Genomic DNA, 14,642 nt, shown 5'->3' with positions numbered 1-14,642 from the left:
AATATTGAACCAGCTCATTTCCCTTTACTCCCTGCAAGCCTTTCCAGTGCAGAATTAGATTGTAGTTGATGGAGGCTGTGTTGCTAGGCAGCACCACACATGGCAGCTGAGTGGGTCAGTCACCTCTGTGTGACAGTGAGGAATTAAGCTATTTAATTCCATATTAATTGCAAATTGCATTTAGATCTAGCATGTATAGGAATGGCCATACAAAATAAGCAAAGGAAGCATACAAAGGCAGAAGTAGGAAATTAGTACATTCACTTGTCTGGAATTGTTGATAGTTTGGGTATGTTACTTCAATGGTTCAGATTCTCCTGCCCTCCACACCCAAAGATTTCAGAAGTGCTGAGTCCAAACTGCTATTTTTGCAAAGGTATCTGAAAGGCCAAAACAAGTACCTCCCCTTTCTCACAACATCCGTAAAAATGTTAACCTGCTTGATTTAATGGCTTTTAGGGATGTCATCTTACAATCAGATCAGATGAGCTAAATAGCATCATAATATTCTGTTCTCTATGTCTTGATTGGAAAGGATTATCCATGTGACTAGTCTAGGAAGGAGGAAGCCTCAGACACTTGGGGGGAAAATGATAATAGCCAGAGGGTTTTGGGGCTGTGTTTTTTTTTAAGATTGTACAATCTTAAATATTTGGTGGAATAATTTTTCATGACATTGAAAGAGCTTGTTTCAACCCTAAAATTAAAAGCAGAGATTATTTGGCCCAGTTCTAGTTTAATGTATTCCATTGTACAAGGTGTAACAACTGGTATACATATTTTTTAAGCTTGATTTGATAAGAAGAAATGTTCATCAGTTCTGTAGGGTAGTTGTTGCAGTGGAGCCTCCAACATGGATTGATTGGGCTGATGGGATAGTCCAAAATACCCGTGTATGCAGTTCCAACTTTTCAGAAAACAGAGTTGTTTGCAGCAACATAATACAATATTCTGCTTCTGTGATAACTGTTTGGTCTCCACACAGACCTTATGGGAGAACAACTTTGCAGAGATTACTCATTTGTTTAAATGATTTATATCCCACTTTTGAATAAACAAAGCACTCAAAGTGGTGTACAATATAGAGACAAAATAGTAAAATGTCAAAGTAGAAACAATATAAAGTTTAATAATCATAAAGAATAGTACAACTGAAAAAAATTAAAACAAAATACAACCAGAAAGCCCAAAGCAACTAATTACGAAGGGAAGGTTGGATGGTCCAAGAGTTTTCAGCTCTCATTGGAAGGCTGACTGGGAGGGGAAAGTTCTTAAACCCATTGTGAAGGAGTTCCTAATGAAGGTGCTTTCACAAGGTGAGCCCTACTCCTTGTTGCCATCTATCTGGCCTCCACCAGAAACGACACATGCAGTGGGGCTCCCTCGACTGACCTTAGGGGAAATCCCAGAAGACAGGGAATTGGTAAAGGGTCAAAGGAGGCAGTAATGTGAGAGACAGAAACCTGAAGAAAGGCCAGATGGCAGAGACAACAACCTGAAGAAAATATTTGGGAACTGGGCTAGAAACAAAGAAGGCATGAAGTTACTAGTTTAGACCCAGATTGGGTACCAGTGTAAACGCTGTGCCTTTTAGAGCAGTATAGAATTCTGTTAGCTGTGGCTTCTCCAATGATTTTTCTGGTAGTTTCAAAGGGACAGACCTGAGCATTTCTTTTAAGGTGGGTTTGGAGTTGGAGCCTAGTGCGCTGTGGAAAGTCTGGGGGAAAAGCCCACCACAAAAGCTAGCAATTCACCAATGGTATACAGATCAACAATAGCTGCGGTAGGCTTTGACCTCTTGCTTTTCCAGCAATGAACCCAAAAGCAAAATACAGTCAGGGAATCCGTGGGGGTTAGATTCCTGGAAACTCCAGCTGATACCAAATTTGCAGATAGGGAATCACTGATCCTATGGAATCAATGGGTTAGGGGGAAGGGTAGCTTACCTGCTAGCAGCAGAGACCCTCAGCAAGGCAGTGGAGGCCTCCAGAAGGCAGCAGAGACCTTCAAAATGGTGCCTCTTCCTTGCTGAAGATCTCTGCTGCCTTGCTGAATGCAGTGGAGATTTTCAAAATTGCACCCGCATCTAGTGCGGAGCCCTTTTAAATATACATAGGAAACTTCAGAATGCCAGCATGCTAGCAGATATACACTGGCATTCTGAAGCCATTTGAGCCATTAGTCTCTGAGCTAGTCGCAGACACCATTTTGAAGGTCTCAGCTGCCTTGTTGAACCTTTCCGCTGGCTTTTGGATGCCACAGATCACTTTGGGCTGGCCAGGGATGGCAGCAAATCTGCACGCAGAGACAGCTGTTTCTAGCCAGGCTGGTTTTGGGGTGTTTTTTTTTTTCTGATTTGAAACTGACAGTAGAGGAATCTTCCAACCAAGTTTTACATACCTGCTCTTTAATTCAATATGAAGCTGCAAACAAAAATAGAAAGAAGGAAAAGGCAGTGCATTTTAAGAGCATATGCTGTGATACTTTTAATGCCTCATAATAGCTATTCCAAAGAACAAATAGTCACAATTTTTCTTTCCTGTTAAACAACAGAGAGGAAGGTTGTTTTTTTTTTGTCCTTTTTGAATGGCCACCCCTGCAGGGTGTGTGAATGACAACACTCTGTGTTCTGCTGACTGCAACTCAATACCTTCAGGGATGGATGGAGGGTGAGTTGGGGAGGTAGAAGAAAGCTGTGACTCCTTTTCCTGGCAATGATCTCACATAACTGCTTGTTCAGTGGATTGTAGCTTGTGAATATCATTTTTTTTTTTCCAGCTGTGGGGTGATTTGTAGCTTGGGTGGCTTATTGCCATCTGCTGAAAGACAAGGCTAATGATATCTCTGTGCATGAAAATGTTTGCCAACAAGTAATAATAATGTTAATAAATCCCTCATCTTTCTACATATTGCAGTTCCTTGGTCTTGAGATATTGGCATGCAAGAGAACACCACCCAGTTCCCTCTGAGACTGAAAGCGTGTTAGGTAGAGCTGCTGTACGGCACTCTGAGACTCTCAACAGCAAGGAATTAATTTTGGAGTCAATTCTGGGCATGCAAGGTGTAAGGCAGGCTGCCAGAGACACTATTCAGATCATATACAGTGACAATGAGTCTGACAAAATACAAAATTCTAGTCACTGAATGTAAGATTACTGATTAGGATAACCATCTGCCAGATTATGGCCAGCCAGAAGTTTGGCCAGCTCTTTTTAAATATTATCAAACACTTGATTTTTAAAAAGGAAAGAGAAGAAAAACACCTTTAACTGGAAAGCAAGAGGGAGGGGAGAAAAAAACCCTTCAGCAAGCAAATCTTGGATCTTTTTGTAGGAGTGTACATATCCTTCTAGCCTTTATACTGGAATTTTTTATTTTTTTATTTATTTACACTTCGTACCGGAAGCATTTTTTTAAATTTCTCAGAATCAATAGATAATTGGTGATGCAAAAACCAATAGGGCAACAGATGCAACTCTGGGACACATGAAACCCTGAACTGAATAAAGGCTGGTTGTCCAGCTAGTTGGAAAGCACACAGTGTTTCTATTCCACTTCTGGGATTCTGTTCTCCCCTCCCTTTTCTTAGTTAAGAGGGTGGAAAGGGATCAGTGCCATGATCTAGGCATGGAATGAAGGGCTACTGCAGCTTGCTATGTTTGCCTACACACAAGGCTGGTTGGGGGACTCTCTGATGCTATGTGAAGAGGAGGTGCGTACGTGTTTGTGGGGCAGGGTGATATGTGTATTTGGAGGCTGTCCTACACATGCACATGTGCGCGTGCATGCGTGTGTGGCCTTTACCACCCTTAAATTCTCTCTCTCTTTTTGTTAAGAACTTATCTATTATTTTCATTGTTGAACTAACACAAAATTTTAAAAGACTTCCACTTATCTCTACTACAGGCTTACAAACATAAATAATAATAATAATAATAATTAATATCTATCTTTATAATATTTGATACAATAAAGATTAAACTTAATATTAGATCTCTTTTAGATCTATCTCTTCTATTCAGTCTCCAAACCCACAGGTATATAATTCATTACCGTCTAAGCTCTGCAGGAAAATCACAAATGGCTTCTGCTCAGTCAAAAATGAATCTACTTTCTTTTCTCTAATTAAAGATGTCAACTTGCCATCTCCGCCAGCTCCAGCATCTTCACCAGCCAATCTGCTACTGTTGGTATAGTGGAGCACTTCCATTTCTGTGCATAGAGTATCCTTGCTGCTGTTATCAGGTACAGCAATAATACACCATGTTCTCTTTCCAATTGTTTCTCCATCAACCCCAACATGAAAAACTCTGGCTTCCACTGTATATTAATCCCTTAAATTCTCCTAGGAATAGGAGTATAGTAGGGTACTTCAAAAGACTAATGCCATAAAAACTTTTGAAATATCAGGTTAATTGTGCCCTATAATCTCTTTTTGCCTGAGCATCGTTATTTTGTTTTGTATGTACTATGAGAGAGTAGTTGTGATTTCTGCACGTTTTGGCTTGGCACTAGCCTATCAGCCCAGTTGGCTGGAAGTCAGCTGTGGTGAGGGGACTTGTGTGACAATTAACATGTTGGGAATTGTGACACTTTCCAATTACCTTAATAAAAATATGCAAATTTGGAGTGGCACTCCAGTTCAAATAAGCTTCCAACATGCCCCTTGGTGTTGCACTAGGGGTATTCCATTCAGATCTGGGAAGCAGACATTATTTCAGCTGGGAAAAGTGAGATATCCTCATAATCTGGTAGCCTTCTAATTGTGGGACTTTTTTTTTTTTTTTTAAATCTCAAGTGGCCTACCACACAACATCTCATATCACAGCTTTTAAAAATGAAAACTCAGCCTGAGTGTGCAGGCTATGGGTAGAGGAAAGGTGGGCAGAAAGACTGCTTTTACATCAACAGGGAAATGCTATAAGGTCCAGTAACTTCTATCTTTCTTCTTGTAAGAGAGAAAGTTTGAGGGGAGAGTGATTTTGAGTTGGAAAAGACCTCGCGAGAAAGGGTTCAGCACTTCCTCCATTCAGAATTGGAGCAGGCAGTTCAGGCAGATTTGATTTTTAAAAGGAAGCAGTGAGCAGGCGGGGAAGAAAACACAGAACTGTTGTGTAAGGTGTCATTTGAACATTGGTTCAAATGAAGGCTTCGACAGAGGCTTTGCTGTTCATGTGCCCTTATGGGGTAAATGTACATCAGCTGATAAAATAAAACAGAGTCACTTAGCAATCTGGGGGGAAAAAAGACTAACAGAAGCTTAACCTTGGAGAGAATTTGAGCCCCTAGAATTTCTAGTAGGTAGGATAAGGGATCGTTCAACTTTGGACAATAACTTTGTCCCATTCATTTTCTCATTACAGTTTCCTTTCTTTTTTCCCAATTACTCAGCAGTGCTAATAGATTCTGCCACTATGACTGTGCACAGATGACAATATTTTGTTAATTATATTTATAATTATAGAACATTAGGGCAGAGAGTATTCAGGATAATAAAAGCAAAAGACAAGTCTGAGTGACCCAAGAGCAGTTTTTTGCAGCCTCCTTGTGTTGATTGTGAAACATAGCATTACATCCTAAAATGGAAAGGTATAGCCTGAGTTATTGAAGCTTTTTGTAAGACAACAGAAAGCGTTGGTCAAAGGATAGGGTGTGTGCAGCAGGGGAGACCTTCACTAGCAATCCTCCTATGATCTCTCCCTTTTACTCTCCTAATTAGCCTAAATGCCTTGGGAGAAAAGGCATGGGAGATACTGTAATATTCAGCTGGGCTGCTGAGCCTTCTCATAAGCAAGGCTATAATTCTGTCTTTTGGAATAGTTCTTATGCTTCTTCCATTTTCCAAGAGAATTCGGAGAACATTTCGGTGAACAAAATGGTAATTAATTGCCACTCTGTTAGAGCTTTCCATGCAAACTGCTGGCACAGGAAAGAAAAAAAAATTAGCACATTTCATGTTATTTATTTTGTCTAGTAGAGGGCAGTGGCGGCACAGACTCTCCGGCAGAATGGTCTAGCATAGCTGCTGCATAGTCTTTTAAAAGCGCCTAGATTTAGAAGCAGAGTCATAAACAAGCTAGATCTTTACTTGCCTGGAGCTGGTACATACTTTTGAGAAAGGAATATGTAAAACACAAGGTATTAGATGTGTTCAAAGACCCTGGTTTCTTTAGAAGGGTGAGGAAAGCCAAGTTACTGATGTGCTTATTTGCTGGATGTCTTAACATCCTGGGATACCATAATAACTGAGTGTCAAACAAACATACTTATGATTGGAATGTGAATACCATAATATAAAATCTAGTTGGGTTTTCCACAGTATTCTGAAAATCACATCTGAAAAATAAGTATGTTTCTAGCCCTCATAGTTTTGGAGAAAAACTTGAAAGTGCATTGTTTCTGCTAAACATTCAGGGGAAAAAAAAGAAACCTACTATTTATGCAATTGGTCTGCATCTAACATGAGGGTCCTGAGATCAGCACATAAAACCAGAGTCACAGTATAGGTAAGTATAAATTCCGAGAGTATATAAATCCTTTATAAACACAGTTCGAGAGACAGATGGGGAATAGCAGCTTGATTCTCCAATTTCAGGCTCACTCCAGGGCATATACTAAGTAAGTGGAATGGTGGGCAGAACGCCTGCATCACTATTTAAATTGTTGCTTTTCTCCCAGGAAAAAGTTTACTTACTTTTCACAAGTAAAGTATGTGTAAGTGCAGGCTGGCTGTACAGTACTTTTCCTTAATGCTCAAAATGTTTTACAAAAATTATCTCTGTCACCCTTCCAACAATTCTGTAAGGTAGGCCAATATTGTTGAGAGGGGATCACGTGGACTGGGTTTGTGTGCTGAGGCCAAGAGATCTCAGCTTGCCGACAAGTGGGACCAAACACAATGTTTTGTCTGATTGTCCTGTAAAGTCAGTCAACAAAACCTTTATTAGGCATAAACATTTGATAGGTGAAGACTCTGTACAGAAATCATAGAGAGAGTATAAACCTAAGTAGTACCCAAATATATGTATATGTGTGCACCTACGTGTACACACAGAAATGAACGTACATTACATTTTACATGCAAACATGAATTATTTAAAAGACAGAAAACAATCAGTTACTCTGCAGATCTTGCCAAGATGTAACCTATGCAGTGATTACTTGGTACAGAAAGCTTGGCTTGATTCAGAATACTCAAATTTAGGAACTGTGCGACTGACAGGGTTGTATGCTCTACATCACCTGCTAGAAGGAATTGAATTATATCTTTCTCAGAATGCCCTGTTTTAGGATGGAGCAAGGGAGAGAGAAATTGTTGTCTTAATGCTTGATATCTGGGACAGTGCAACATAATGTGTGTGGAAGAGTCTACTTCATGTCCTGTAAAGTACAAGGGATGCACTGATGTACATCCTGATGAAAATGTTTTGTAACCAAAGTTCAAAGTGGAAAGGTTGCATTTCAAATTTGAACTTGGTTGGTGAATTATGAATATTTGCAACTGCTGGTTCACAATGAAAAACAAAATGAAGCCAAGTACTCAGTATGAACATGGGCTCGCTAGTATCTGGACCTGATAGTAGCCTCACATACAAGCTGCCACTATCCTGCATTTTCTTGAACTTGTTTACTTGTTTACTTGTCATTACATTTGTAGTGTGTGACTGCACTTGAGATATCACTGAGCATCTAAAGAATTCTCCTACCTGTTTGAGTCATTGCAGCCAGCACTTGTGTTTCAGAATGAAGGGCTGGAAATCTGGAATGTGGCCTCTCCCTTTCCAAATCAAACCACAAATCTGTTGTACTGCAGAATGTTTTGACAGGGTGACTCTCAGGTCCCTTCCTTCTGACAATTTTATGATTGTATCGCTCAGTTCTGTCAGTTGCTTGCCTCTTCTGCATCCAACAGAGAGGCATTTTTGTGGGGTCTCCTGCAAAGTGAAAGTCCTTGTGATTTCTCAATGCTTTCCCCATGTGCGAAAGACAGATTTAGCTCCATAAAGGAGAGTGGGGGAAAAATGTGAAGAATGAGAAAAAAGATAAACAGCCTTCTTCTTGGCTGCTAAGCTTGGATAATTTAAATGCTAGCAGGCCCAAGTAAAGCTGTTATTTTTCTGATCCAAACAGCAAGCCAGGAATAAAACATTAAGCAATGACAATCCTGATTCTTTCCAAGGGTAGTTTTTCTTTTCCATCAGATAATTCAGCAAGTTTAAACTAATACACTGTTTTAGTTTAAATTGTTTAATGTTTTAAACAAGGCATCAAATGCAAGATGTCCTTCATGTGGTTTCCCCTTCCTCTTGAGCATGGTTAAATAAGACAAATAGCATGCTACTTTCTACTTGTATTTATTTCCTTCCAAAGTCTTAAAAGTCTTTTCTTTTCAATCTTTGCTGGTTAATTCAGGGTTATGCCCAGCACATTTTTAAATATGCATCAAAACTGTAAAATGGTCCCTTTCAATCTGGCTTCAGGCCTGGCTTCGGGGCGGAAACTACCTTGGTCGCCTTGGTGGATGACCTACGCCAAGGGCTGGATGGAGGGAGTGCATCCTTGCTAGTCCTTTTGGACCTCTCAGCGGCTTTCAACACCATCGAATTCCCTCCCCTTTGAGTTGAGAACAGCTTCCTCGTAACTGACATTCCAGCAGGGCCTGAAGACCTTTTTTATTTAGGAAAGCCTTCAAGGCCCTATAAGGGCTGCTTTTATAAATTATGTCTTTTACTATGTGTTTTTATCTGCTGAGTGCATTTTATGTTTTAATTGTTTTTAATTGTTCTTTTTAAATGTTTATTTGAATTTTATTTTGCTTTGTATTTTAATCTTGATTGTTAGCTGCCTTGGGTGCCCTTTGGGGAGAAAGACGGAAATCAAATCAATCAATCAATCAATCAATCAATCAATCAATCAATCAATAATAAGTGTAGATGTGGTGGCAAACACAGGTTTGCAATTTGTGAAATGGCCTTCAAGGAAGCAATTCTTAAGCAAGGATTCCTTCAAAGGGTGACTATAGTTTCATATGTGCTTGTGTTAGTCAATATTAACTCTCTTTGAATTTCCTCTAGATCTTCTAAAATAAACATGATGAACGAAAAGTTATGGTAGTTATGGAAATGTGCTTACCTTGTTAGTCACCTTGTAAGAATATCTCTGAGTATATTTCCAAGATACCCTTTGTCATGTTTATTTTAGAAGGTCTGTTGGAAACATGAAGATTTCAAACTAGTGGCATTTGTTAGGGAAAGGGTTCTCAAACTTCTTGGGAATAAAACTCCCAAAGAAAGTTCTTGTAAGGGAGGGGGGAATGGAGCAACACAATCCCCAGGATTGCGCTGTTGGGTGTGTCTTTTACTTACATAAAGTAGCAGCAGGCTCCTGGGGATGTGAGGAACCCGTGGAACCCGCCACAGAGCTCCCTAAGCCTTGGAAAATGAAAAATTAACTATCACAACCCAAATCTGGTTATTCTCTATGTCAAATTTAAGGCCATAAAAATAAAATATTTACATGGACTGAAAGTCCAAATACAAGTCAAAGCTCTCTGGTGTGTTGAAAGCAAAAGATAAACTTGACTTTGTTGATGGGTGGCTGTTTGCCCTCTGTGCCTCTAAAATAGTGCTATGGCTTGATTGCTTCCTTCTGCAATAAATTGTTACTCCCTCCTAATGCTTCTACAGTGTGTATTTTTGGGTTTCTGTTTTGTTCTGTTTTAATGATTTTACTTATTGTTGTAATAACATTGTACATATTATTATGTAGCTTTGCAAGCTGCTTTGGGCATTTGCTCCAGCATGGGAAAGGTAGGATATAAATTTTTCAAATAAATAAATAAAATAATATATATTTTTAAAAGTCTCACTAATATCTTTGGAGATCAGTATGCAAACTGCATATGGAACCATTTCATAAGACAGAGGGTCAAATTTCTTATTGCACACAAGTGACGTGCCGGGGGGAGGGAGTGGGGAGGCAGGAGGTGGGTCCAGTGGAGCTCTGCTCCACCGGATCCTGTCATTCATTCATTCCACCTTTATTGGCATAAACAATCCATCAAGTAAACAAAATTAAAACTTTCAAGGTTGCAACCAGGGATCCTGTCCGTTCATGGAGGGTTTGGCACCCTACTCAAACGGCTTTACTTTACCGCCAACCAAAAGGCGGTAAAGTGAGTAGCCCCATTGTGGGGCTGCTTCCCTTACCTGGGAGAAGGGAATGAAATGAATGAATGCGGTAGCCCGAGGCGTGCAGGTTCCGGCGGCAGCCATTCTCGGTGCTGCTGAGGCTGGGTGCCCCGGGCAGCTCAGGATTGGGCTGTCAGGCTGTAATTCTATTTTACAGGAAACTAACTATAAGTCAATATCGACAAAGGAATGGGAAACTATATAGTATGGGTCATTCTGGAAACATTTTCTAAGCAGAAGCCGCGCAGTTAATTTGCATGCTAAAAGGAACAATCCTAACCAGGTCTACTCAGAAGAAAGTCCTGCTTTGTTCAGTGGGGCTTACTCTCAGGAAAGTGTGGTTAGGATTGCAGCCTTAGTAACATACATAATTAAGAAGTATAGCAATTAGCATGGTGGGAACTCTGTCAAGTCCCTCTCACCAGCTGAGACTCCTAGCTGGCGAGAATAGCCAAGAACCCCAGTTTTTGCCAGTTATGGTTTTCTTCAAAGCCCAGCAAATCATGGCATTGACTTTAACCAATCAATTTTGCAGCAGAATGAATTTTGGAATTTTCCTTTGTTTACCTGATTGTTTCAAAGCATCCAGGCACTTTGATTTTTTAAACTGTTTCTTATGATGAAGGTTAATTTCCAAAATTTTACTAGAAGTAGATTCCTGTCATGGTTTATCTTAAAAAAATGCAGTCCAATTTAACATGATTTCCACATCCTCTTATACTGTTGAGATATTTTTAATGCCTAGCCCAAAGTAACTGGCACATTTTAACAGTAAATGGATTACTGATAGTGAAGATTAAATCTTGCTCCCCACATTTCCTTTTCAAGGCCTAAGTGCACTCTTGAGAGTCAAGCACGCACATGCGACAATACTTGCTGTTTTCTAGGTTGTCTATATTATTTTTACACTTTCTTGTTTGTATGTATCAGAAGCAAGTATGGCACAGAAAACTGTGATGTGCCTTTAAATTGTAACAGTAGAATCAACATTAATATCCTAGCAAAAGCAGATTACAAAACTGCTTAGAGGAAAGTAACAGGGATGGGAACTCAGGTCAGGAGACTCAAGTCCGAGTCACAAAAACACACAAAAACACAGGTGTACACTCAAGTCACCTGTGCCAATGACTCCAGCACTGACTCAAGTCTGAGGCAACTGATTTGTCACTTGGTCCCCACATATAAACACTTGAGTGTGTCTGGGTGTGCTTGCTTACTTTTTTGGCAGCGTGTAAGACCTTGTGGGGCCATCATTCAGACTGGGCAAACTGCAGAGAAGTTCCAGTCAGGAGGCAGGGAAGGGTTAATGTTTTCTGTTTGCATTGAGCAGGAGGCGGGTGGAAGGAGACAGGAGAGGACTCTCTTGTCCATCTCTGATGGAACCGATGATCATTGGACAAAGGATGGGCAGTCTGATATTTTTCTTTGGATGAGGTTTGGCAGAAGGAGGAACCCAAGGGGGTTCTTGCCTTAGGATTGGCTGAAGGGGGAAACAGGAGATAGGGAAGTTGGAGGGAGGTGGTTCATAGCAATCACGCTTTCCAACCTTGTGGCTCCTGTGGATTCTATTGTTGCTTGGGAGGAGGAAGCCCCATTGAATGACTGCTGAAGTGGGACTACTTCTGAGTACAGCTGCAAAGGATTGGGTCATACTGGAAAGCCTCCCAGCTGCTGCACTTGACCCTCCTCTCTCTTGCCGCTTCTGTCCCCACTCTCACGCTGTTTGTCCCACCCCCCTCCTGCCTTGTTTACAGATGGAATGGGGAGATCAGGGGAGTATTTAATGATGACTCCAACACACGCACGCACACACCCTGGCAGCAGGTCCCTTTTTTTCCAGGGAAACATGGCTGGCTTTTTAAAGGGAAAGACTTGTGACTCGAGTCTTTTCAAGTCACCAAAATGCTCTGAGCAACTTGGAAAGTCTGCCCATTAGGACTCATTTTTTAGTTGAGTCATGAGCGGAGACTTATGACTCAACTCAAGTCAAGCCACAGTGGATTTGCCCATCCCTAGAAAGTAAAAGTCCCAAATAAAGACAAAAAGGGTTTTAACATTTATCCAAACTAGGACATCACAGTGGTGAAGGTAGTGACACGATCACCAGGTTTGCGCCACTGTCAGGGACAAAGCATTCTTTTTTATGCTTACCTGTGGCAGCGTTGGCCTTCCAGGGGTGCAGAGAGCCTGTGGATGCCTCTGCAGGGCTTCCAAAGCCTTGAAATATCTAAAAATAGTGATTGCGACACTTCTGGTTTGCAATCATGAAACTGGAAGTCGGTCACAATCACTTTAACAGATATTCTGAGGCTTGGGGAGCTCTGAAGAGGCATCTGTGTGCTCCCTGCACCCCCTGGAATGCCAGTGCTGCTAGTGGTAAGTGCAAAGAAACCCCTTTTGTCCCTGGCAGCAGCATGATCCTGGTGATCGCTTTGCTGCCTCCACCCCTCCCCTGCAAAGACTTACAGCTGTAAGACCCAGAGAGGGGAGAGAGAAAAGGGGTGGGTGACCGCCAGGAGGAGAAGAAGGATGAAGAAGAAGGAGATTAGCATCATCGTATTTAGGCTCGCACTAGAATGGAAAATGTCCTGGGTACACCAAAACCGACTTCTGCAGCATCTGTAGTCCTGCAGCTGCGTCCCTGAGCTCCTCTACATTCCTTCATGGGAAGCGAATCCACAAACCAAAGAGTCTGTTTCCTCCCAGATGTGACATTGTTAAGGAATGTGTGCATTCCTGGGCCTGGTGTGTATGGCTTGTGGCAGTAGTTGCCACCATGTGGGCAGTGAGTGAGTCTGGGTGAGATTGGAAAATGGAAGATCCCAGGAAATTTCTGGGCCCCCTCCTTTGGCTCCTGGGCCCCCTTTCCAACCCTGGGCCCAGGTACAAATTACCCACTTTACCCCCCTCTCCTAGGCCCTGCTTACCAGGACTGCTGAGAGCTGGCATTGGGCCTGGGGCAGGATGCCTGATTGGCACCCCCTTCCTAAATTCATTGGGGTAATAGAAGTGCATTGAAAATGAATTAAAGCTGTAGTGGAAAGGCAATCCTGAATAGCCTGAGACTGCGGTACCCACACTTATTTTGTAATAAATTTGTTTTGTACTGTATAGTTTGTTTTGTCATGGTCTAGGCCCCCCCGGTAGTCTGGGCTTTGGGGATTTTGCCTCCCCATCCCCTTTCCTCACGTCTGATGCTTATGGATGAATAGGATCCCCCCTTTTGATAACACATTGGGGCTAGATCATGCACAATTGCCACAAAACTAGTACTGTATAGTGTTAACAAAAATATCACTTTTGTTAACTACAAGCATCCTGCATTTCTTTCAAATTCTTGCATTCAAATCTTGGCTTGCCCCTGCCTGTTCTCTTGCTTCTGTGTTATACAGCAGTGGATTTTCAGCTTCACTCATGTGAAGACTTATTCTTGACCCCATTTTAACTTCTTATCCCCAGCCTGGGCATAGAAGATGTTAATCATCTCAGACTGCACCTTGTTCCCATTTGCAGATGTTAACTGCAAGTTAACTGCATTAGCTTCATTCACAGACAGATGTAGACAACAGACAGAGGTAGCACCATGACTGTGTACATGGCATGCATGCTTCCCTTTTGAGAAAAGAAACCAGTCTCAGAAGCTGGAAAAGTCTTAAAGGATATCCCAACGTGTGGGGCACCTGGCAACTTTCCCAAGGCAGATGTCATTTCCCAGCTGGAAATGTGTGACACATTGCAAGGGGGTAGATGGAAGAAGGTCGATCAAACCATAGACATCACTGATGATGGCTGTATTTTTCTAGAAACAGGAAGAACAGGCAGAGGAAATAAAACTCTGATGAAAGCACAATTAGTTTCCATATGTTTAAATATACCATTTCTGCAAAGTGCCAGTTTCAAGTCCAAGAAACTTTCTTGTAGGAATACCCTATCACTTCTGTAGAAAACCTTGATCAAAGTACATCATATTAGCTGAGCATTTTCTTCATAAAGTCTTGCTAATCAGGCAGGTAAGTCTCATCCCTTGTCTTGCAAGAGCTGTTGGTTGGAGGAAGGAACTGCAAGTTAGCATTATAGACCAGAATCTTCCAGATATGTCGAATCAGGTGATTCCAGACAGTCAATTCCATGCCACTGCCAGCTATATAAAACACCTAAATCTGCTGCCTTCCCATAGTTGGCATAACATGCTGTGAAGGGACTTCATCAGGCTATCCTTCTGCACTACATTTCTGCCAAGAGTTGTATGTGCATGACAAGCACCAAAAATTACTGGCTGCTGTACGATAGATTTGTCATACAGTCATTTGACTAAATGTCCATTGAGAGCACAGGTTGTCAGAGCTGGTAACTGGGAAGCAGTCAGGCAGCCAGATTGGCTAGGTAGTGGTATGGAAGGCAGGACATTCAGGCAGCCTGTAGCTGGTCAATTTGCACTAAGCAACAAAGCCC

The sequence above is a fragment of the Tiliqua scincoides genome, chromosome 5 (assembly GCF_035046505.1).
Source record: "Tiliqua scincoides isolate rTilSci1 chromosome 5, rTilSci1.hap2, whole genome shotgun sequence".
Lineage (NCBI taxonomy): Eukaryota > Metazoa > Chordata > Lepidosauria > Squamata > Scincidae > Tiliqua > Tiliqua scincoides.
Note: the sequence above shows the minus strand (reverse complement) of the source record.